The 23157-nt window shown below is 40.3% G+C and overlaps 1 protein-coding gene across 2 annotated transcripts in view; it reads left to right on the top strand.

Moving 5' to 3' along the window:
- Ncald (neurocalcin delta) overlaps positions 1-23157 on the top strand; it is a 400581-nt gene that overhangs the window by 91602 nt on the left and 285822 nt on the right. For both annotated transcript variants that reach the window (XM_026384930.2, XM_077800667.1), the window contains exon 2: positions 21178-21227. The gene's annotated coding sequence lies outside the window, so the exon portion shown is untranslated. The remainder of the gene's footprint in view (positions 1-21177; positions 21228-23157) is intronic.

Consider the following 23157-nt stretch of genomic DNA (forward strand, 5'->3'; position numbering starts at 1 on the left):
AAAATTTGCTCTCAAGGAACTTTAGTAGAGAATTGCTTTCCAGGGAAGAACCTGTTTTAAAGCCTTCTATTCTGTAGGTCATGCCCTGATTGGTAGAGCTTGGTGCTAGATGGTTTGGAACTCACCCTACAATAGAAGGTGATTTCACTTTTTTGATTAGAAAGAGGAAACATTTTTCTTTGATTAAAATACCAAGGGTAATTAATTGGGTGTTAGCAGCTGAGGCATTTCCTCTTGGTTTCTGCCTTTTGTGTTTAGACTGGGGTGCACTTCCAGCTTTCCTCTGGATTTCTAGAATATGCCAAGTGGAATATTCTGAGCCCACATCCACTGGGATGGCAATTTTCAGAAAGCAGTTCTTGTTTTCATTTTCTCTTTGACCTTCTCATGCCTTTGCCCAAGGGTTTGCACCCTCTGTATCAAAATGGCTTTTGAAAGATGCTCCTGCTGTCCAGGTCAAGGGTCATCACAAACCAGGGTCATCACATACATGGCCCACTGGTGAGATTGTGTGTGTGTGTGTGTGTGTGTGTGTGTGTGTGTGTGTGTGTGTTAGGTCTGCCTGGTGCTGTAAAAGACAAGCCACCTGTGCTTGTTCCTTTGGATTGAGACAACACAGTTCCAGAATGCTAACTGCACATACCCTATAGGCATTCACCTCTTCTACCTTTACCTCTTCTTGGATCTCTTAGGACATCTTCCAGGTGGACTAAGTCAAGCTGAAATAAACCCACACGGCTTTGTGTGAATGGGAGGTAAGGTCAAGTGCTTTGGTTGATATGTTCCATTTCCTTGATCAATCATTAATTCATTGTTGGGAGGAGTGACTTTTGGGAATACAAATAGAAGAAGACATTGGGCATGTCTATGTGGCATGAAGACTGTGAAGGGGAGAGATGGAGACAAATGAATGGCCACCAAATAAATAATAGATAAACAAACAGATAAATAAATGAGAAAATTGGATACTTATTGAAACCCCTACGCCTCTCCCCCCCTCAGCAACAGGAGTTGTTCTTTAAGACTTGAATGAAAAAATTGGGAGAACAGGTAAGGGATGACTAAATAGGCCTTTGGTCAATGGCACATTAATGGGACAAAAAACTCTTCTGGGGGCTGGGGTCGTGGCTCAGTGGTAGAGCACTCGCCTAGCACGCGTCAGGCACTGGGTTCCATCCTCAGCAACACATCAAAATAAATAATAAAAATAAAGGTATTGTGTTTATCTACAACTAAAAAATGTATATTAAAAAAACCTCACAAAAAAAAACACAAAACTCTACTGGGAAAATATACCCTTCTCCCCTTTAAACTTTTACAGAGTTACATCAGTGCCCAGGAACCAACACGCATCACGGGATCACAGTGGCCCTGACACATGGGACTTCCCATTTGGTCTGGCAGTGTCATCTGTGACTACAGTGTAGCTTTATGAGTGTCTCTATGTTACGAGGGGGTGTGGCATAAGCAGCCCTGCCCTGCGGTTGAGTAGTCTCAGTATTGTCTTTGTGGATCTGGAAGCCCTTGGGGGGCATCCCCAACTCTCCTTTCCCCTTGCCAACTGCCTAGAGGGCTTTAGAGGAGTTGCTTTTAAATGTCTGCAGCGACAAGACCACCTGGAAGGATCAAACTGCCACCAAACCACAGCCAGCCTATCTGTGCTCCACGCTGTGTGAGGGGGGCATGACATGGCTCTGATCCTAAGGGCAGGACCTACTTGTGTCTGTGTCCTCATCTGAAACCCAGAAAACTGTGGGAACCAGGGTCCTGTTTTCAAGGGGACAAAAGAAATCGATCGCACTCCTGCTCGGTCCTGGATCCTTTCTGGGGTGTGCAGCGAGCTCAGTCATTCCTGCCTGCATCCCCCCTTCCTACTCAGACTAACAGCTAGAGACTGGGGACCCATTCTTTCCCAGCTATGCGATACCATTCTCCAGGATGACAGCAAGCTCACTGCTGTGGAAGCTGTTGAAACCTCAAGCTGCCCTTGCTGTAGGGCTTTATGGGAAATGAACAAGGCCAACTTTGCTTTCCTAATGTGTCTAGATGATGCTGTTGATAAAAACAATAATAAACACTTCACTGGTGCTTACCCAGCTGGACTTTATGTAAACTCCTTTAATTCTCACCAGCCCCTGGGAAGTAGGTGTTACTGAATCCCTGGTTTACAGGGGAGGAATCTGGGGCACAGAGAGGTCATTGTACCAGTCTGAGCCCATCGAGTGAGTAATTGTAAGAATAAGAAGCAAATCTAGGCTGTCTGGTTCCAGAATCCAGACTCTTTACTCCCAGTCACCACCACCCAGGCCCTAAGGTATGAATGATGTACAATATGAGATTATTTATAAAAGACAAGTTAACCTTCAAATTTTTGTACTGATATCAGTTATCAATCTCATTTAGGTTTCTTGGGGGTGAATGTTATGGGCATGAATTCCTTCCTTTAAAGTTGTGTTATTTCCCTCTGAAGATAGCAGAAGCATGAGTAAGAACATCAACAAATGTCCTGAGAAGGGTCATTACATTCATTTTCTATTGCTGTGTAACAAATAATCACATCTAGGACTTGGGCTTAAAACAGCACAGATTTGTGATCTCACAATTCCTGGGGGTCAGGAGTCCAGCACAGGTTAGCCAGGTCCTCTGTTCAGCATCTCAACAGGCTGACATCAAGGTGGAGGCAGGGCCGGGACTTTCATCTGAGCCTCCTCCATACCCTCGTTATGGCTCTCTGGTTGTTGGCAGTATTCATTTCTTGAGGTGGAAGGATTGAGGTCCCTGTTCTTTTATTAGCTGTTTGTTGGGTCCTCTTTCATCACCTGGAGGCCGCCTGCAGTTCCCCACAGGCGTTTGCAGTACAGATATCTGCAGTCCTGCAGGCCAGCAGGAGTGTGTCTGACTTCTGGTCCCTCTCTCATTGGCTAGGATGGAATGACTCTCCCATGGCCACAGGCTACATAATGTATCTTAATGGAGGAAGTGACGATTCTATCAATCCTCCCACACTCCAGGGGAGGGGAGTATATGAGTGCCCTTGGGGGTCATCTTGGAATTCTGCCCATTATAGTTGTGTTTTTGAAGCTCATGTGGGATGGAAGGGGGATGGAGGGAGTCTCTGCAGCATTGCTAAAATGAGTTGTGGGGAAATTGTGGAATGGGTTACTAATGAACAAGGATATACTAGCATGCTTTTCTGGCTAATGTTGAAGGCTTTGGAGATCTTCTAACTTTGAGGTTTTTAGAGGCTTTGCTGCCATGGGAATAATCAAGGCCACCAAATGCCAGGTGGTGGAAACTGCTTTGGCAGTTCCTAGGTGGACCCAGATGAGTGGGCTGAAGCCTCTTTTGTAGGCTCACAGGTTTGCCTGTTTCTTTTAGGTTCTGAAAGCTGCATGGAGAGCCCTGGGTGATAAACGTTTCTTATCCCAAGCAGGCATTGCTCTTTGAGATAATGTGATTATTGCCTCTGTCTCACTGACCTATTGACAATTGTTTTCTTTCTGCATGGTGTGGGTAGAATCTGTGTGGGAAGGATCTGGTTTAATTTCTGTCATATCTCATTTGTCCTTTTTCTGGGAGCAATTTAAATCTCAAAATGGATTCAGTTGGGAGTCACCACTGAGGAGCTCCAGGGTCAACTTGGAACAGTAAGGCAGAGGCCATCAGGAAATCCCAGTGAGTCACCTGGCATAAGTCCCTATAATAAGCAGAGCTGTCCTTAACAGGCAGGAATTTTGTTGGTGAAAGTTAGGCACCTGCAGACTGATCAACTCAGATGATTGAGGGATGAAGAGGCGAGATAAAGGCATCTTGTCTGAACATATGTTGGGCTCTTTGAAACCTTAGGTATTGAAACAATAAGTCTTTTATTAATATGACATGTTTTTATTTATTAAGTGCTAAGTTCAGATCAAGATAGTGTACTTTTAATTTTCATGAAGAAGAAAACAAGAAAATCCTACATCTCAGGTAAAAAAGGAGGGAAATTGAAAGGAGGCACTTAAAATGGTCATACCAAGAATCGTGTCCTCTGAGTTCTAGGCTGAAGGCAGTGGCCCATGGGCAGCTCTTAGATGGTGATACTGAGAATGTTCTTGAATTATTAGGATAAATGTAATATCATAAAAAAGGGAAATTAAAAATTGACCTTAATCCTCATGTCTAGATAATAATTGTTGATATTTTGACACATGTTGCTGTTGACACGTGTGGCTGATTTTACATATTATATTTATATATCTATATACATATGAAATATATACACGCTATAATTTGGTAACCTCATTTAAAAGCATTCTACAGGTATATTGTGATATTTTTAACATCTTTATTTTTTTTTTGGTGGTGGTGCTGGGGATTGAACCCAGGATCTTGTACATAGAAGGCAAGCATTCTACCAACTGGGAGCTATATCCCCAATTATTAAATATTATGCTATAGTATAATGGTACAGTGGTAAAAAACATGAAATCTTGAGCCAGAATTCCTGAGTTGGAATGAATACTGACTCAATTCTGTCTAATTCCTTTCCCTTAGGCAAGTTATATAACTTCTCTATGCCTTCCTTTTCTCTCTTAAATAGGGGTAATAATAACATCTCACTGGATTATGGTGAAGATTAAATGAGTTCATGTGTTTTTAAGGTACTTAGAATATAGACTGCACCTAATAATTGCTATGTAACTTTTTGCTTTTGTTGCATACATTTCCATTTTCTGAGCTATAATTTAACACAGATTGCTTGATTTAGGTGTTCCTAATTTTTATTATTACAAAGTATAAAATGTTTGTCTATACTTCCTGGTGTGTCCATTTAAAAATATTTTTTTAGGCTATGGTCTAGGAAGATAAAATTTCTGGACCCAAATATATGCATCTTTTTAAGCCTTTTGATAAATTTTGGCAAATTCATCTTCTGAAGGGTTGTATCAATTTGCACTTCCACTTGCAGTCTTAAAAGTGTCTACTTCCTCTTATCCTTCCTTGTTGAGGCAACAGTAGTACCTTATGTTGTTCTGATAGGCATTTCTTTGATTTCAAGCTAGACAGATATTTTTCTTATGTTTATGTGCAATTTACACTTATCCTTCATCAGTTCTTGCTTCCTGATCTTCACCTTTTTAAACATTTTTATTTTAAAGTGATACCAAGTATTTTTTCCTATGTCAGAGACATATTGAGTGCATTAATAACCAAGATGATGAAGAGTTGCCCCCAGCACATTTCATATCTAACACTTAATGGCCTCCTGTATTTAGATCCTTGCAAGACTGGATGAGCTTCTGATTTTCTGTTGGTGATATTTTGTAATAGTCCATGTTCTTTAAATTCTTTGTTGTTGTTATTTTTGGTTATGTTTCTATAGCAACAATTTACATTTTTTGATATAAATAACAGGTGCAATTAGTCAGGGAAGGAATTGCCACAAATGCTGCTGGAAACACTGCAAATGAGACTGGATCCCGCCTCTATGACTTCAGATCATTTCAGATCCGTAGGCTTTTGTAGATGAAATTTCATTAGCAACAATCTTCATCTTTGCAATCACCGTAAATATTGTGACTACCTGGGAGAGAATCTTTTGGTTTATTAAAGAGATAAGCAGTTACCTAATGAGAAACTGTCAGTAATATCAAAAATGTGGAGAAATATTTATTTTTTAAAGACTAAATGAGCAGAATGCCTCAGGAACCCATATGGATTCACTGTTGAATTAGTTCCTGAATTCTCCTGCCTGACTGTGGGCCATGGAGATCTCTGGCTACATGGCACACTGTTGCTGAGTGTTGACTATCAACAGAAGCTGATATTCTTTGTTGGTGTTCCTGAATTTTCTTCATGAGAATCTTGCTGTCCCATGGAGAGCCGAAACAAGTGATAAAAACGTGTTTTTTTGGAAGAGCACAACATGTGAACTGTGAAAGATGGAGGGAACACGTTCTGTTCTGGAACACAGAACAGTTCTAAAGAGTAGAAGGCTGATGTTTTGGTTGATAGTAATGAAGGACTTTATTATCAGAAGAGTACCCATCAGAGCGTGGCTCACCTTTCTGAAGTAGCCACTGGGATTCTTCAGCAGAGAGGACATCATCAAAAAGGAAAGGTTTCCGAGATAGGCAACACCCAGGACTAGGTTACTTCTAAGATTATTTTTTTCAGCTCTGAGATTCCACAATCATGTAGTTTTTAAAAACCATATGCCTACTTATCTAAATTAGTCAAATTCATAGAAATGCAAAGTCAAATGGTGGTTGGGGGCTGATGGGGTAGCTGTTGGTATCCCAACTTAAAAATGGTTGTGATAGTAAATTTTATGTGATTTTTTTTTAACACAGTAAAAAAACAAAACAAAAAGCCCCAGGTGCTTGTTTTGAATTTAGCCCTAGGTAAAGCACTGTAGGGGACCCAGATGTGTAAGATAGTCCATGATTTCCATTGGCTCATGGCACCCATCTCTGCTGTTACACCTCTGGAGCCTGAGCAAGAGCCATGAGCCCACAGGAGCCAGCCATGTCAGGTCCCCAAGGCATTGCCAGAAACCCAAAGAAACAAACTACTTCTGCCTTTTTCCTGTCAATCTCCTGTAAGTGCCTTCACTGTAGAAGCCAGCTGGCAATCAGTCCAAGCATGTGATGTGCTGCTGCTTTCCTTCCCCATGAGTAGAGTGGGATAGAAGAGCCAACAGGCAATTGATAGGAGACCGTATTTAGGTACAATTACTCCTTTGTCTTCTGTATCCATGCATAGGCTTCTACCCTTATATAAACTTGATAAGGCAAGAGCAGTATTGTGATGTTTCTCCAATGCCACAAATCAGCAGCAGCTTTGCACAAGTGAAGATATGTCTACTCCTGCCCCACGAGGGCCATATGAAGTCCCATCACTCAGTGAATTCACATTTTGGTGATATATATGTTACTGAAGACTTGTTCCTTGTCCCTGATGCCAATCCAATAACGAAGACACAGTTTTGAGAAGAAGGAAAAAGAAGTTTAATTACTTTGCTAGCAAAGGAGAAACACAGGGGACTCCTGGCCCAGAGTCTGTGATTCTCCCCATCAGAGGCAGCAGGGGTTTTAAATGAAGTGATTCAGAGAAATCCCATTTCCTGAGATTAGGGAAGAGAGATTAGGAAGGAGAAGATCAGGGAGAAGAAGATCAGGGAAGAGATTAGGGAGGAGAGGGTCTGGAAGAAGGTCAGGGAGGAGATGATTAGGGAAAAGAAGATCAGGGAGGAGGTCAGGGTGAAGAGGATCAGGGAGGAGAAGATTAGAAAAAAGATAAAAAACTTGTCAGTGTGAGAGCAACAAGGTCAAGCATTAAGTGAACCACTGTTACAATGATACTTCCTCTTTTAAGTCAGTCAAAATTTCATTTATTTTGTAATCCAAAGACTACATCATAAAGTTAATTACTGACCAACACTTTTTATATGACATATTAGGGGAAAGAAGAAAGAAGAAAATGATTTCTACATAGAAGTATATATGTAACAAATAAAGAAGAAAATGCACGTAATTGATAAAATCCTCACTTTTGTAATTAATCACAAGACCATGATAGATATAGTATATGGATATAGGTAAGTTATATGTCAATATCTCTATGTCTATATCCATATCAAATCTTCCTTCTTTGCTTACCCATTCCCATGTTTCTGTTACTTTCAACTAGCCTTCTGGTTGGCCGCTTAACACAAATCTTCATTCCTGAAGAGTCTGTCCTTATTGGTCCCTTCTTTATTGGTCTGGTAAAATGTTCTATTAACTTTACTACTGGACAAGGAAGTCAAAAGTAGCACCCTAGAGAATCTTCTGGATTACAGACATTGTTCTTCCTGTCTCCATTGTTCAGCAGCAATTCTGTTTCATCTTCATCATTGTGAACGGTCACTCTGTACTACGATCAGAGGTAGTACAATATAACCTTTGTCAGTTGGCTCAATGGCACCAGAAATCTAAAATTACCAGGTATGGGTCTCAGATTTTAGTTCCATGGAACCATTCTTGTGCATACAGTGGAAATATTTTTTTCCTCAGGAACTGATAACTCTATCTGGAAAATCTCAGGAATGGAAAACAAAATTTATGCAATTAAGTCTTTAGATATAATAGTGCAAGACGACCCTCCACTTTAACCCTTGGTTCTCAGACCTATGTATTCTATTTATGGAAGAATAGCACTCTACATGAGTTTTTGATTCAAAGCTTATACTGTATAGATGGCACCATAACCTTTCAAGGAGTTATCTCCCACTTAAGTACATAACTGAGCCTTTAGTAGGATGCTACCATTCTGTCAGGTCACCTGCATCTTGATGGTGAGATAGGGAGCAAGACCAGAGAATTCCATGGCCACAAGCCAGCAGCTGCTCTTCTGTTTGAGATTAGTGCTTTGGTCAGACACAATGTTGTGAGGGACACTGTGATGATAAATAAGCTGTTCTTTATGTGAACGGGTATTGTTTGCAAAAGGCAAATCTATATTCAAAATACCCACTTATTCCAGGTATCTGTCCACTCCATGATGGAAAAGACTCAATGTAACCAATCACCCATCAGATGGCCAACTCGTCCACTTACGTTTATGTTGGCCCCTGCAGTTGGCAGTTTGTGCACTCATTGATGGTGGTAACTGGATTTGCATTAGTGATTCTACACATAGTCTCCTTGATTGTTGTCATGACTACTCAGAAGACGAGTCCGTGGAGCAGGCACTAGGGTTGCTGGGAAACAAAGGCCGACTGACATCCCCAGAATAAGTTATCTTGTCCACTTGATTGTCATCGAGAGCTGCCTCTGCAGTGGATGCCCTTCTAGGACCCTGAAAACAATATACAAATATTTCATAAATTTTGTCCATTCCAAAAGGTCATCCATGCACTTTTCCCCCAATCCTTTTTTTTCTCCCAATTTTCCAATTCTGTTTTTCCTAAGTCTCTATCTGGCCAAGCCATTTTTCAGTATGTATGAGTCAGTTCAGATTTATATTTCTGGCTATCTTTCTGTCCAAAGAAGATATTTAGATGTATTGTAAAGTTTTACCATCTGGGAGGATTTTCTTGACTCACTATTTTTGAACAGCCATTCCTGAATGGATACTCAGTAGCTAACTTCCAGCTAGTGCCCATGTATAATGGAGAATCCTCTGTAAAATGTATCTTGAGTCTTTTTTCCACCTTCATCTGGTTACAAGAAACTCCTCATGAGGCCATCGATGTGGGTTGAGGAGAGAAAGCAATGCAGCAGGAGTGAGTGACCACAGGAATCGGAGTCATCTGATCATCCAACTTATTTGTATCTGCAGGACTTGCTATATATGATGACTCATCACATGTATCACTTCCACTTGGTGAGGCTGATAGCACTTGGCTGATGTTATGGTTTGGTAGATGATGACTGGTTAGTATATGGTGGGTAGCTCAAGTCACATGGTCTTCAGGTGTCCAAAGTTAGGAATTCTGCCTTCAAAAGAGCCTAGAAACAGGTTCCCCAAAGGGAAAATCAGCAGCTGTTTTTCAGATGCAGAAAATCAGTAGAAGAGACTGGTTTTGCTTCAAAATTCTAGTAGTGAAGCTGTGAGTCTTGCCTAGGGCTTGCCCTGGGCTTGTTACAGGAATGCACTTTAGTATGAGGGAGATGAGCAGCAGAGCCTGCAAGACCACAGGAATATACAGTGTGAGCCAAGGTGCTAGGGTTCTGCATACCAATGGATAGCTTTTCTTTTGAGTTTTCTTAATCAAACAGTAATTATTCCTAGCTAACATTTTTCTAATATTAATCATAAAAAATGTGTTGGGTGTATTTTTTACTCATCTAACTCAAGGAATCCTGCCTCATTTATCTGCCATAGCTTTAAAAAATTTAAAAAATAATCAGATTTTATACTTCTAAGGAGCCTGATGGAATTACTTTTTCTTATTTTTAACTCAAACTACCTTTTGGTAAAATCAAGCACACATACCACTCTCACTCCAAATTGAGTCTATAGTTTAATGAATTACCATGAGCCCAACACTATTTATAGTTTCCATCCAAGTCAGGGGACAGCACTTCACCACCTACTCTAGAGGTCTTTCCATGTGTCCCATCTCGGACCTAACCTCTTCCTTCCCTTTGTAAATATGTATTATCTAGATTTTTATAATTTATTTTAATAATATAAAATTTTAAATTTATATTAATTGCCCAAATGTGCATTCCTAGATATTATAGTTTTGTCTTTCTCATTTAAAAAAATGAGAAATGTTTCTTGTAACCTATAGATTCCTATTACATTCCTTCCTTTTTCCTTATAGTTTACCTGGGATGAATAGAGGCTTCTGTTTGGTAGCATTTCTCAAAGTCTGTATTTTGCTGATTGCATACACATGGTCCATAGCAATGTTCCTCTGTCCTCTGTCTTTCCTGCAATGTGTAGCTGGGTTTAGAGGTTTGATCAGTCTCAGGAACAATTTCTTAGGCAAGACTATAGAGGTATTTTTCCTGAGGAAGCACATAATGTTTGTGTGTTCCATATTTGTAATATTAAAAAAGTGTTGATGTTCAATGTCAAGGATAATTTATTTATTAGGATTTATAATATGGTGATATTCTAATTTTGACTTTTTTCATTTATCAGTCATAATACTTTAATGAGTAATTACTTTTCCTTGTCTACTTTTTTTGGTTACCCGATGGTACAATTTATATATGAGAGCCAAGGTAAATATTTGACGATTCTTCTTTATTTACCAGGTTTTGAAATAATGAATTGGTTCACTTGAATCCTCCCAAGATGCACACACGTACATAAGCTGTGGACTTCAGCATATCTGATGGGTCTATTTAATTGCAATGATATTTTTGGAAGTTCAAATGATTGCATCTTTGGCTGGTGGAAGCCTCTTAAAGTTGACTCCTGTTTATTTTTCCTGGATATTATATCTGAATATGTTTTGTGAATATAAAACTCCATGAACTGAAAAGTCAAGAACTACTAATCTAGATCAGATCTTTCTCCAATTCCTTCATGACCTGAAATGACCAGGGAATATGTTTTGAAGAGCAGGGAACACCCTCCATAGAAAGGGCATAAGTGTATTCTGTTTACAAATATTCCTGGCTTTGTATTTCGAGACCAGAGTACTGGCTTCCTGTTGGGCTAGTCTCCTCTGGAAATGAGATTGCTTCACTAGTGTTGTCCACCTTTTCCGGAAAGATCTGATACTAAAAGTTTTCTTTAGAACGACTTACTCTTTTCAAGGTATGAATTCTTGTATTAATCAAATATCTGGGATAAAATTGAAAATGGTCGATACACTTTTTTGAGGTGGGATTGAACTCAGGGGCACTCAACTACTGAGCCACATCCCCAGTCCTATTTTGTATTTTGTTTAGAGACAGGGTCTCACTGAGTTGCTTAGCGCCTCACTGTGGCTGTGGCAGACTTTGAACTCTAGATCCTCCTGCCTCAACCTCCCGAATTGCTGGGATTACAAGCATGCGCCACCATGCCCAGCTGAAATACTGTCTTTTAGTTTCATCCACCCTTGAAATTTTCTATGTAATCCAGAATGTACTTATAAATTAACCTGTAGGGAACATGTAGTAAATCTTATTAAATGTGTGATTGCTTCAGGCTTGTGTGTAATAGGACTTGAGTTAAACTGAGCTGTACTTTCAATGTGTCATTTCTTACCCTCAAAGAAAACTTCTCACATCTCTCTCCTCTTAGGAACCTGCTTTTTCTTTAGCTCACATGCTGTTTTCTGTCTTTCATCTTCGAGCTTGGATAATTCCAAACCTTCTAATTCTCATTTTTATTTCTGTGAAGGTTACTTTCTGGAAACTGGGCTATGAAAATGTTAAACATGAAAAATTGACAGGAGAATTAATACTTGACCAGTAACACAAAGCAGAACCACCCACAAGAGAGAATGAAGGTGGTTTGGAAAAGCTTATGACAGAAATGTCTGTGATAATCGTTTTTTGGTTTATATCACTCAAGTTCGCAGGCTGGGTGATATGGATTTGAGAAGAGCCTTATGGAGAAGGCATGTCTAATTTTCTAGCTTTAAGTCTTTAGCCTAACCTTCAAGGTGATTCATGGTCTTATTACTGTCCTGGGAAAGTCTCAGTGGCCCCACCACCTGTTGGCTTAAGTACGGACTTTCTCTGTGGTTCTATTTCCCTTTTAAGACTCATCTCCCTGTATTTCCTATGGACTTCTCTTCAGATCAGCTCCATTAGATTGCTTAGGTTCCCTGATTCAGCCCACGCTTTTCTACCTGGGTACTGGCTCACAGAATTCCTTCCATCTGGAATGACCTTCCCTTTCATCTCTACCTGTAGAAATATCATCAAGACCAATCGCAATCCCCCCTCCTCCATGAAGATCTTCCTGATTTTCCCCAAACAATTACTTTATCATTTCTTTGAAATCCAAGCAATTTGTTTATGACAGTCGAGTTGTGTTATTTTGTTACATGGTTAACAGTTGTTGCTTTCATTTATGTACTTGTGACCCACTCATAGGGTATAAACAGGATGACTCTATGTCCAAATTTTCTTGAGACAATTCCAATTTTCCTGGGACGGTGGCAGTTATACCTGTTGTCCCAGCATCCTGTCTGCTTAACAATCCCCTTCACTTTCAAATGTATCCTGATGTGGACAGTAAATTAAATGGTCACTTTTGGAATAAGCAGATGGAGGATGGGAGCTCCATCGTAGTCATGTCTGAATCTCTGGTCATTTGGCATCAGGAGTGATTTAACTCATGTGGAGAGCTAAGGAATTAGCAGAAAAGAGAAGGCCTTTTTCTGGGGCAGGGACCACTTTGTCTGTTCTCAGGAAATAACTTGAAGAGAGTAGTCTTGATTCTTCTCAGAGACCGTTTTCCTAATGGCACTACCCAGAAGCTCTTCATTTCTCTTGGGAAGGTTGGGTTCCCTGAGGGTTTAACAAACAATCCGTCCCCACTGGAGGACTCTTCCCACCCAGGGTTAGTGCAGTTAGCACTTCAAAGGAGTCTACTTGAGTATTGTGCAGAATATTTAGTACGTGTGTAGAAGGGACTTTATTTGTTTATTTTAAAATTCTTTTTTATTAAAAAAAAATCATTTTACAGAAGAGTTGACAGGATAGTAAGAATCACAGCCCCTTCACTGAGTTGACAGAATAATACAGTCACAACTCCTTCCTATTGCTGTGTTTGTTTTCTTTTTTATCCACTCCACATATGAACCCACAGGTTTAAGCTTATGTTTAAGCAAGATTCACCCACAAACCTTCACAATCTCTTCCCGAAACACTTGAGTGGAGCTGGGGGGACATCGTGAGACTTTACCCCTAACTAGTTCCTAAAAATCATCTGAAGTATAGTCCCTTTTTCAAATTTTCTCAAAGTTTTTTGGGATCCAGATTCCATTGGATCTATTAGAGCTCTTAAATCTCTTTTGATCTAGCACATTTCTTTGTTTTTGTTTGGTTTTTTAATTGTTTATTTTTAGTTATAGGTAGACACAAGACCCTTATTTTACATTTATGTGGTGCTGAGGATTGAACCCAGTGCCTCATGCTTGCTAGGCGAGCGCTCTCCCTCTGAGCCCCAGCCCCAGCCCCTTTGTTTGTTTTAATGTGTCATGAGGCGTTGTGTGCTGGAGGTGGAGGCAGTGACATGTTAATATGTAATATTTGAAATACTTTCCCTCTCTCTACCCCAATAATTCTGCTTTCACCTACTGGGCTTCTTCCTCCTCCCCTATCCCTCAAAGAGAGCGGATCTTTGCCTTATTTGTGCCCTGATTTTTATAATCAACCATGAGGCGACTGGAGATGCATTAAAGGAATGGAGTGGGGTTGGAGGGAAAGGAGGCCAGATGGTGATCCGGAGGCTTTACAAAGGCCACTGCTCCTCCTCTGCATGCCCCTCTCTCAGCCCAGCTGCTGGAAGACTTGTGAGTCTTGGTAAGAAGTGGAAGGAGCTTATAAGAAGCACAGCTGTGGGTTGTGTATCAGATCCTCTTTGGTACGCATTGGGAGCCAGAAAAGATTATGATTACTTATTAGTTCCTTTTGGTCTGTGACTCCCTGAGTGTGACCCCCACCCTGGGATGTCTAGGCCCCAAGGATAGCTAGCAGTTAGTCTGACCATGTGCGCTCCTTTCCCTTCAAAGGAGAAAACATCTGTCCATAGAGAAACAGAGCTTTCTTATGGCTCTTCTCTGAAGTCTTAGGAAATCTTAAGAGGATTTTAGCAGCTCACAGAGCTTTATCATCCAAATTGGAACACTTGGGATGGTAAAATATTTATAAAGAATATGATTATAATAGTGAAATACCAGTAATTGTTACATAGCAATAGGCTTAAGCCAGAATAATGTCCCAAGTTTAATGTTGGTCCTGGTTATATACTCAGGTTGTTTGTACTGCAAATTATCTTGCAAATGGCTAAAACTTACAGTAAACACAATGGAAAAATGTATGCATGTCTCCTGCTGCACATAAATATTAGATGCGCCCAGATGAAACTGTGCTACAGAAGCAACAAATTCATTTGGTTCAATCTAATATAAGAAGACATCCATAATGATTTCAAAAATTTTGATCTGTCTGCTGTTATTTCTTTAAGTGGTAAATTCTTTGAGGATAAGAAACATCTATTTATTTATTTATTTATTACGTGGTGCTGAGAATCGAACCAAGTGCCACATATGTTCAAGGCAAGTGCTCCACCAATGAGCCACAACCCCAGCTCCTATTATTTATTTTTGTTAGCTCCTTTATTCATTCATTCATTAAACTTTTATTGAGCACATATAATATGTAGGTGCTGTGCTAGATTTTGCGGACGGACCACTGGCATAGAAAGGGCACCCAGTACCCAAAGTAATATAATTGTTCCCTTTCCCCTATTCCAGCTAGAATTGTCCCATAGGCAAATAAGCATAGTAGGTTCATATTTGTTATTTGATTAAAAAAATAAAAACATCTAGAATGGAAGTCCAGGTACACAATCATGCTGCTGCTACCTATAAAAAAAACTAACACTTATAGAAATATGTCTTCTTCTGCACCCCTTTTGTTATACCTTAAGGATCCATATGCTTCAGAGACATAATTTGGTTTTTGTCTACATGAAGGTCAAAGTCTAGTAAGAATGACATGGGAGCTGCAGGAGACATCATAGGTGCATAAGTCTGTCTAGGGCACAGCTGAGGTGCAAGGTGGACAGTGGCTCTTCTGCCTGCTTGGTAAGAGTTAGCAGAAAACTATCCATGGAGAAAGGGGACTGGAGCTGCCATTCATTGATTTAAAAACTTGTATTAAGTGGTAGGTGTATTCCACAGAGGTGAGTGTCCATTGAGGGTGATGAGCTCTGAAATAATAACCGTGGTCATCAATATACAGCCATCAGTTGTGATAAATATAGCAGAGGAAAAGAATAGTGGGCGACAGAGCCACTGTTTCCTTTTGGAAAGAAATACTTCTGAGAAGGTCTCTCTGAGGGAGTCACATTGAATCCCAAGGTTTCTTTAAAGAATGAGTTCAAGTCAGGTCAGTGAAGAGAGTTGGGAAGGGCCCTCCTCAGTTCAGGAATGACTTTGCTCAGGAGGGAAGCAGAACCTACCGAGTGCTGGGCCAGCTAGAGATGAGCAGTGGAGGAGGAGGATGGTGTCAGGTGAAGAGAGACAAGGGACAGCTCACAAAGGACCCAGGAGAAGGAGTTTTTATCTTGACAGAAGGCAAATTAAAAGATGGATCCTTTTGCAGGTGTAACAGGGAGGAGTTGGTTGGTTAGGACAGGAAGACCTGAATATCACAAGAATTGGAAAACTATAAGCAATTTCATAAGCTGGAGCATGGGGCATGAGGAAGCTCACCATGCTGAATTTGGAGTTCTTTCTACAAGCAATAGGGAGACTTTGAAGAGTGGCTATAAACAGGGTGACATATCCAATGCATATTTGAGAAAGATAAATCACAAGTCTGGGTAAATTCATTGAAGACATGGAAGGCTGGAAGATTTGAAATTTTTTAGTAAATAGAGGATGAAGGCTTGACCTAATGCAGTGGCAACAAGAAGAAGAGGAGACCAAGATGTTCAGTAGACATGATCTAAGGGAGCTGGTTATCGGTGAGATGATGAGGAGGAAGATTTTAGGATGCCCAGGCTCCTGGCTTCTGTGATGAAGGGAAAGCAGTAGGTAGAGGAGGGGCAGGTTTGGGCAAGGGATGGTAAGTGCTAAGGGCTTCTGGGAGAGCCAGCCTGATGTTACGGAAGTAACTGGTAAGTTAATGTTTTCTGAAGTTGATGGAGTTCTCTCTGAATATTTTTCATATGTTAAAATGGTATCTATTGAGAGAGTTGGAAACACGCAAACTATTTATAAAGAAGTACTTGCATTTTACAACTGACAGATTGCTTTATTCAGAATTATTCATAACAGGCTTTTTTTTTTTTTTTTGGTGTTCAAGAGACATTCGACTTTGTCAGTTTTGAAAATTTGTTATTTCTGGTATGTTTAGATGGTGGCTTTTCAAAAACTGTAAAATATTACAATTGGCCTTGCTGCGTTCTGTTTGCTTCCCAGTTTCCCATGAAACAGACAAGTTCCACATCTGGCTTTCTTCTTTCTAAGGACTCTGGCAAAAAAAGCAACAAAGATTAGACTTTACACTTGACGGATCATGCAGTTGGGATAGTTTCATCCAAAGTTGAGTCCGGAGCGGAGTGAAGCTGCGGCGGCAGAACTGCTCTGTGTAATGTTACAGAGGAGCCACACGGGAGGATCCCTTTTATGGAAGGGCGTTCTTGAGATGCATGCAATAGCCCATTCTGAGCGGAGATGCACCAAGGCTGTGTTGAGACACCAGGAGGACAAGATCTGCACTGTGCTTCCTTTTCCTCTTGTCAGCCCAGAACCTTGTTGGCTGTTCACGGCAGTTCTTCTTTTTTAACTTCATTTTTCAAGGTCAAATCCTCGGATTCTGAATTTGAAAATCCATTTCCCAGCTTGAAAGTCATTTATTCTTAGGGCTGGAAGGGACCTTGATAATTATCTTTTTTTTTTCCCCCTGGGGGAGTTACTGGGGATTGAGCCACATCCCCAGCCTTATTTTGTATTTTATTTAGAGACAGGGTCTCACTGAGTTGCTTAGCACCTTATTAAGTTGCTGAGGCTATCTTTGAACTTGCGATCCTCCTGCCTTAGCCTCCTGAGCCACTGAGATGACAGGTGTGCACCTCTGTGCCCGCCATCTCTAGCACTTTTGCAGTTGGGATTTTTCTTATCTGGAAGGAGAGGTGAAGCAGTGTGGCCACGGTCATCTAGCTGGCTCAATACTGACCTCTCTGCCCCAGTTGGACTCCCTTTTCAGAGTAGTGGGGATGGCAGCCTCTCTCCTCCATTTATTGTGTTGTTTATCAGAAGTTAAGAGTCTTCCTTCACTTGATAAAGCCTCTTGGAAATAATTTGGCTTATTGGAAGGAAGCAAACACATGCTTTTCTCTGAAAACTTATTTTTGTTTCTTTCCAAATGGGTTTTCGTTCTAGCCCAGTGTGATTCCCCTTTATTCTAAGAGCACTCTCACAGCACAGCATGACATCTCTCTAATGGCTGAGCTCGGCAAAACCCCACGTGCTCTGGAGCAGGGCACCTTCTCTCCAAGTCAGGAGATGCTAGAAACTGGCCAGCACCACAGCTGGGATTTTAGGGTGGGGGATGATAGAAGTTTCCTGAGAAGCAGCAGTGGATTCAAATGGACTTTCAATAGGATCCTCTTGATTCTTTAAATTAAGACTCTCATACCTCTGTTGGTCCTAGGAATGAGCACACCATAACTCCTGGCCCATGGTGGGCACGTGATACTTGGAGTACTGGCCCAGTGAAGGGAGAGACTGGGAGATTTTAAAAGGTGTTGTGAGATGAGGAAACGACCCACGTGGTGCTTACCATTAACTCTCTTGGATTGATAAGAAAGGATTCGGGAATTCTTTTCTTAGGAACTGAAATGTCAATGAGGTCCATGCTTTAATTTAACATGGAATAATCATTCTGGCCTGGGTGTGGTGAGTACTTCCCCAAGTCTTTGTGATGTCCATTCTCTGACCCATTAAGGGCCTCGCTTACAGTCAAAAGCCTTTCCCCTCCTCACTTCTGCTGGAAACTTTTTTTCTAAAGCAGCAAACACAGACTGATCCACTTCTGGATCAACAGAATCCAACAGAATCCCACATTTGTAAGAGCTCCATTAAAGCAAAGCAGGGACTGTTGAGTGAACAGGTGGGAGCTGTTTCCGAGAGCAGAGAGTGAGAGCTGCTCTCTGACCTAAGCACACTCAATAAGGAGGAGCTGTATCCTGGTGGATGTTGCTCAAATCTTGGGAATAAATATTCAGAAATTTCTTCTTGCCACAGCAAAGCTTAATTCTTTTTTCCCCATATTTTATTGGTGTATTATAGTTGTTAAAAATGGTGGGATGTATTGTTACGTATTAGTTCATGCACATAGTATAACAATATGGACTTTCAATAGGATCCTCTTGATTCTTTAAATTAAGACTCTCATACCTCTGTTGGTCCTAGGAATGAGCACTCCATAACTCCTGCTTTTTAACATGGAATAATCATTCTGGCCTGGGTGTGAGTGCAGGTATATATATTGCTGGTATCACTCCCCAGCACTCCCCCCTTGCCCTCCTCCTCCCCCTGCCTTACCTCCGTTCTCCTGATTTCCCTTTGATTTTCATGAGATCCCCCCTCCCTGCCTCTATTTTTCTTTTTTCCTTCTAGCTTCCACATTTAGAAAAAACCTACAACCCTTGACCTTCTGAGCTTGGCTTATTTTACTTAACAGAATATTCTCAAGTTTTATCCATCTTCTTGCAAGTGACATACTTTCATTTTGCTTTGTGGCTGAATAAAACCTCATTGTGTATCTATTCCACATATTCTTTATCCTTTTATCCATCGGTGGAGAACTGGGCTGGTCCATGGTTTGGCTATTGTGAATTGTAACCAAAGCTGGATTCTGCATCAGAACACTCACAGGGAATCGGAGCTCCAGGACAGCCCAGGGACTCCGTGGGTTGCATGTTCTCTGTTCATCCTTTCAAACCCAATCTGTTCCTTCCCATACTGTTCTGGGTCCTGGGAGGCTTATCTCCTTAAACTACACCAATGGGCCTCTCTGTCCTTTGGTTTCTGTTTTGATTTGGCCCATGGTGGGCACCCATGTCACCACCCCATGGTGATTTCCTTAACCTTGCTCATTCCTTCTAAATAGTCCCCTTCATTAAAGTTCACTCATGAGTATATCATCTCTTTCCTGCTGCCACCCTGAACTAATAATCATCCAGTCCTACAAGTCCATTTTACGAATGAGGAAACAGAGTCACAGAGAGGTCTATTGGCTTTTCTCCTTTTACTCCTTATTTTTAAACCACTTTTCAGTCTTTAAAACCAAGCCCATGAGGTCTTGAAATGCTGGATTGAGGATTAGGAAACTTCTGGCACTATGGCTTCCTGTTCTAATGTGATGATAGGTTTGTGAGAAACTTAAATTTAATCAAAAAACTGTGCCTTTAAACATTTTTAATAGGACAAAAAAATAGTTAGGAGAGACTCCTCAGGGAGACTGCTGTCCTCCATTGGGTAGTGGGAAGTCAGAAATGCCTTCTTCCTCTGGATAGGAAGCACCAGGGCCAGGGCTTAGCTACAGGAATGTGAGCTGATTTGTCCCCCACCCAATATGTGAGGAATAAAATTTTGTGGTCATGCCTCTAACCACATGTGAGTGAATATGGTCTGTGTGGGGGGGGCGGGGAGGGAACTTGCATTCTTCTTTTGTTAACTTTGCAAAGGTCTCTGTAGAGTCTCTGTAGTGGCAGTGCCTGTCCTTATGTGAAATTACGGTTCTGTTTGTATGAAGTAAAGCCCCTGATGGTTTCTGTCAGTGATGCATAGGATGACTGAGAAAGAAATGTGGGTCTTAGGCTGAAATCAAATTGTTGACACGTATTACTAAGATTTTCTTGCCAACATCAATACTTGTTCAAAGATGTCATAAACTTAGGAAAAAGTCCCAAAGTCAATCCTTGAGCCTTCTTGTAAGAAATGCCATACCACTTATGTTCTTGGTAGCACAGAGGACAATACTGTGTGGACACCAATTTAAATGGAAATACCTACCCAATTTATTTCACTTATATTTTCATATTTTCCATTTTATAGACAAAATAAAACACCATATGTAAAAAAAGCAATAATAAGTACAGCATTAAAAATATCGTCTTAGCCTTCTATCACATTTCAATGTGCTGCCATTTTCTTCTTTGTGTATATAATACATTGCTTCTGATCAGCGAATCATAACAATCAATGAAACATGGTATTGAAGTGAGACACCTATGAAATTGTCAGTATGACTCAAACGATGAATTGGGAAGCTACAGATTTACTCAATGAGGACTTCAGTGTCTTCTGGGAGACTACTGCTGGGCTAGGCATGGAGGGTACAGCTGAGAACAGAGATGATTCCTTGTCACAGGGGAGACCAGAGAGTAAACGCGTTGCATGGTATGGTGTTGCAGAAGGAAGAGTACAGCCTTCTGGGCGTGTTCACGGGGAGTCCAACAGTCAAGGGCAGCAGCTGGACTCTTAGGTGGAAATCAGAAGGATGCATGGGAGTGAGCCCGGTGGTGGAAGGGATTTGGGAAGCAGGAAGGACAGGGCTGTCAGAGTGAGAAGTGCATGCGACAGCAGGGAGGTGCAGGAGCAGGGAGCTCAAGGACCACTGGAGCAGCAGGAACCCAGAGTGGTACAGGAATGAACGACAAGGGCATGAAGTGGAGGCAGGGCCCTCTAACCATGGCAAGGAGTCTGTCCTCCATGGAAGGGGTCAGAGGAAATTGTGGAAGGGGTTTCAGGAGAAGAGTGTCCTACTCAAGTTTTAGAATTATCACCCAGGCTGTGGCAAAAATGAAGTGCTGTAGATCCCAGGCAGATGAGGACCACGGCAGGGTCACACTCCACGCATTAGAGGGCTAGAGGATGGGATGGAAGAAAGTGTCAGATGATGCCCAGGAATCCTAGAGCAGGTGACAGTCCCACCACGGGTTGCGGTCTTCAGATAGTAAGTGTATCCTTAGTTCCTGATAATCTAAAATAATGATTTTCTTTGTTTTTGACAGAGTGACATCTGACTTGAGCCTTCGGTGTGCTGTGGGAGATCCGCCACCAGGTAAATACAGAACAAGTGTTTCTCAGATTTTTAAGCCATACTTTTTTTTCCTGCCTCCCTAAGACCTGAATGTAATGTTATATTTAACCCTTTTCATACCCATATGAGTTAGTTGCTGTGTTAGGTGTATCCTATCCGTGAGGAATCAGAGGCATTAAGAAGTTAGGCAATTTGATGAATACGCACAAAGATATTCATTCCACCCTAAATTATAACAACAAAATAAAAAGAAAGGGAATCTAAATATTCAACAAAATAAGAAGAAAGGGAATCCAAATATTCAACACTAGCCAAAGTGTAATAAATTAATGATGGTACACTCATTTGATAAACATTCTATATCAGATTAAGAAGTTTCTCTTTGCTGGGGGTGGTGGCTCACACCTATGATCCCAGTGATTCCAGAAGCTGAGACAGGAGGATTGTAAGTTCAAGGCCAGCCTCAGCAATTTAGAGAGGACCTAAGCAACTTAGCAAGATCCTGTCTCAAAATAAAAGTTAAAAGGGGCTGGGGATGTGGCTCAGTGGTAAAGCACCCCTGGATTTAATTGCTGGTATAAAAATAAGAAGTTTCTCTTTTATTCCTAGTTTACTAAATTTTGTTAAATGTTTTTCTGTATTTACTGGGATGACCAAATGACTTATATTCTTTCATCTGTTAAGTGTGATTTTTTTTTTATATTTAAGGATTTTTTTTTTAAAAATGAATCTAACTTGCAGTGATGAGATAAAACCAACTTGGTCATAATATATTATTTTTCTATATTTAGCTATATGTTTATATGTAGTTTGCTAGACTGTATTCATAAGTTAGATTGAATAAAAAATTTCTTTCTAGTATTTTCCTTATCAGAATTGATTTTTAAAATATTGGAATTACTTGCTATTTGAATGTATGGTAGAACTTGACAGTAAAACTGGGTCTGATATTCTCACCTATGGATTGAGTTTATGACTTTTTTGGTATTTTTTCTCTAGTCAGTTTTGTTGTTACACTTTTGGTTACAGGTGCATGTTTTTTGGCTACATGTGCAAGAGGGGAGTTTCTGGGACTTAGGATCCGTGGTCTGCTTTAGAAGATACTATCAGTTTTCTGAGATGGTTGAATCAGTTTCAAAATTTATACTCCAACCAGGAGTACATGAGTGTTCTAATTTCTCCATGTTCTTTCCAATCCAAGATATTTCTGTTTTTATTTATTTATTTACTTTCATTGAATTGCTTCCTGTGGGTATTTTGTATCGTAACATTCAATTTTTAATTTGCATTTCCTTATAGACTAATGTGGCTGCGAATCTTTTCATAGATGAATTGACTACTGGATATCTTGTTTTGTGAAAAGCACTTTCAAATGTTTTAAAAAATGTGAAAAAATTGAGTTGCCTTTCTTATTAAATTATATTTTTAATTATAGACATTTTAAATGACATGTATTCTGGACATAAGGCCTTGGTAGGACTAGAACACACACACACACAGTGCAAATATCTTCTCTTTTTTTGATTTCCCTTTTTACTCTATTTCTAAGGAATGAAAATTTCTTTAAAATAGTGTCAAGGATCAATTTTTTCCTTTGTAGTTAGATTAAAAAATCTTGGCCTTATTCCAAGATCACAAAGATATTTTATGCTTTCTTCTGAAAGCTTTGTTATTTTACCCTTACATTTTAATCTATAATTCATGTAGACTCCATTTCATTATACATGGTCTGAGATAGAGAGTAAAGATTAATTTTTTTCTATGTGGGTAGCTAGTGAACCAAGTCCATTCTTTTGCCAAGGGACTATTTATTATATTCATTTATTTTGGTTAGTTTTTCTGAGTTTTAATTAACACCCAGTAAAATTTACTCTCTTAAAAGACAAGATTTGGAAAGTTTCAACAAATATATACAGTGGTGCAACTCCCACCACAGTCAAGATGTAGATTA

Source organism: Urocitellus parryii, chromosome 7 (assembly GCF_045843805.1).
Source record: "Urocitellus parryii isolate mUroPar1 chromosome 7, mUroPar1.hap1, whole genome shotgun sequence".
In the NCBI taxonomy this organism is placed as follows: domain Eukaryota; kingdom Metazoa; phylum Chordata; class Mammalia; order Rodentia; family Sciuridae; genus Urocitellus; species Urocitellus parryii.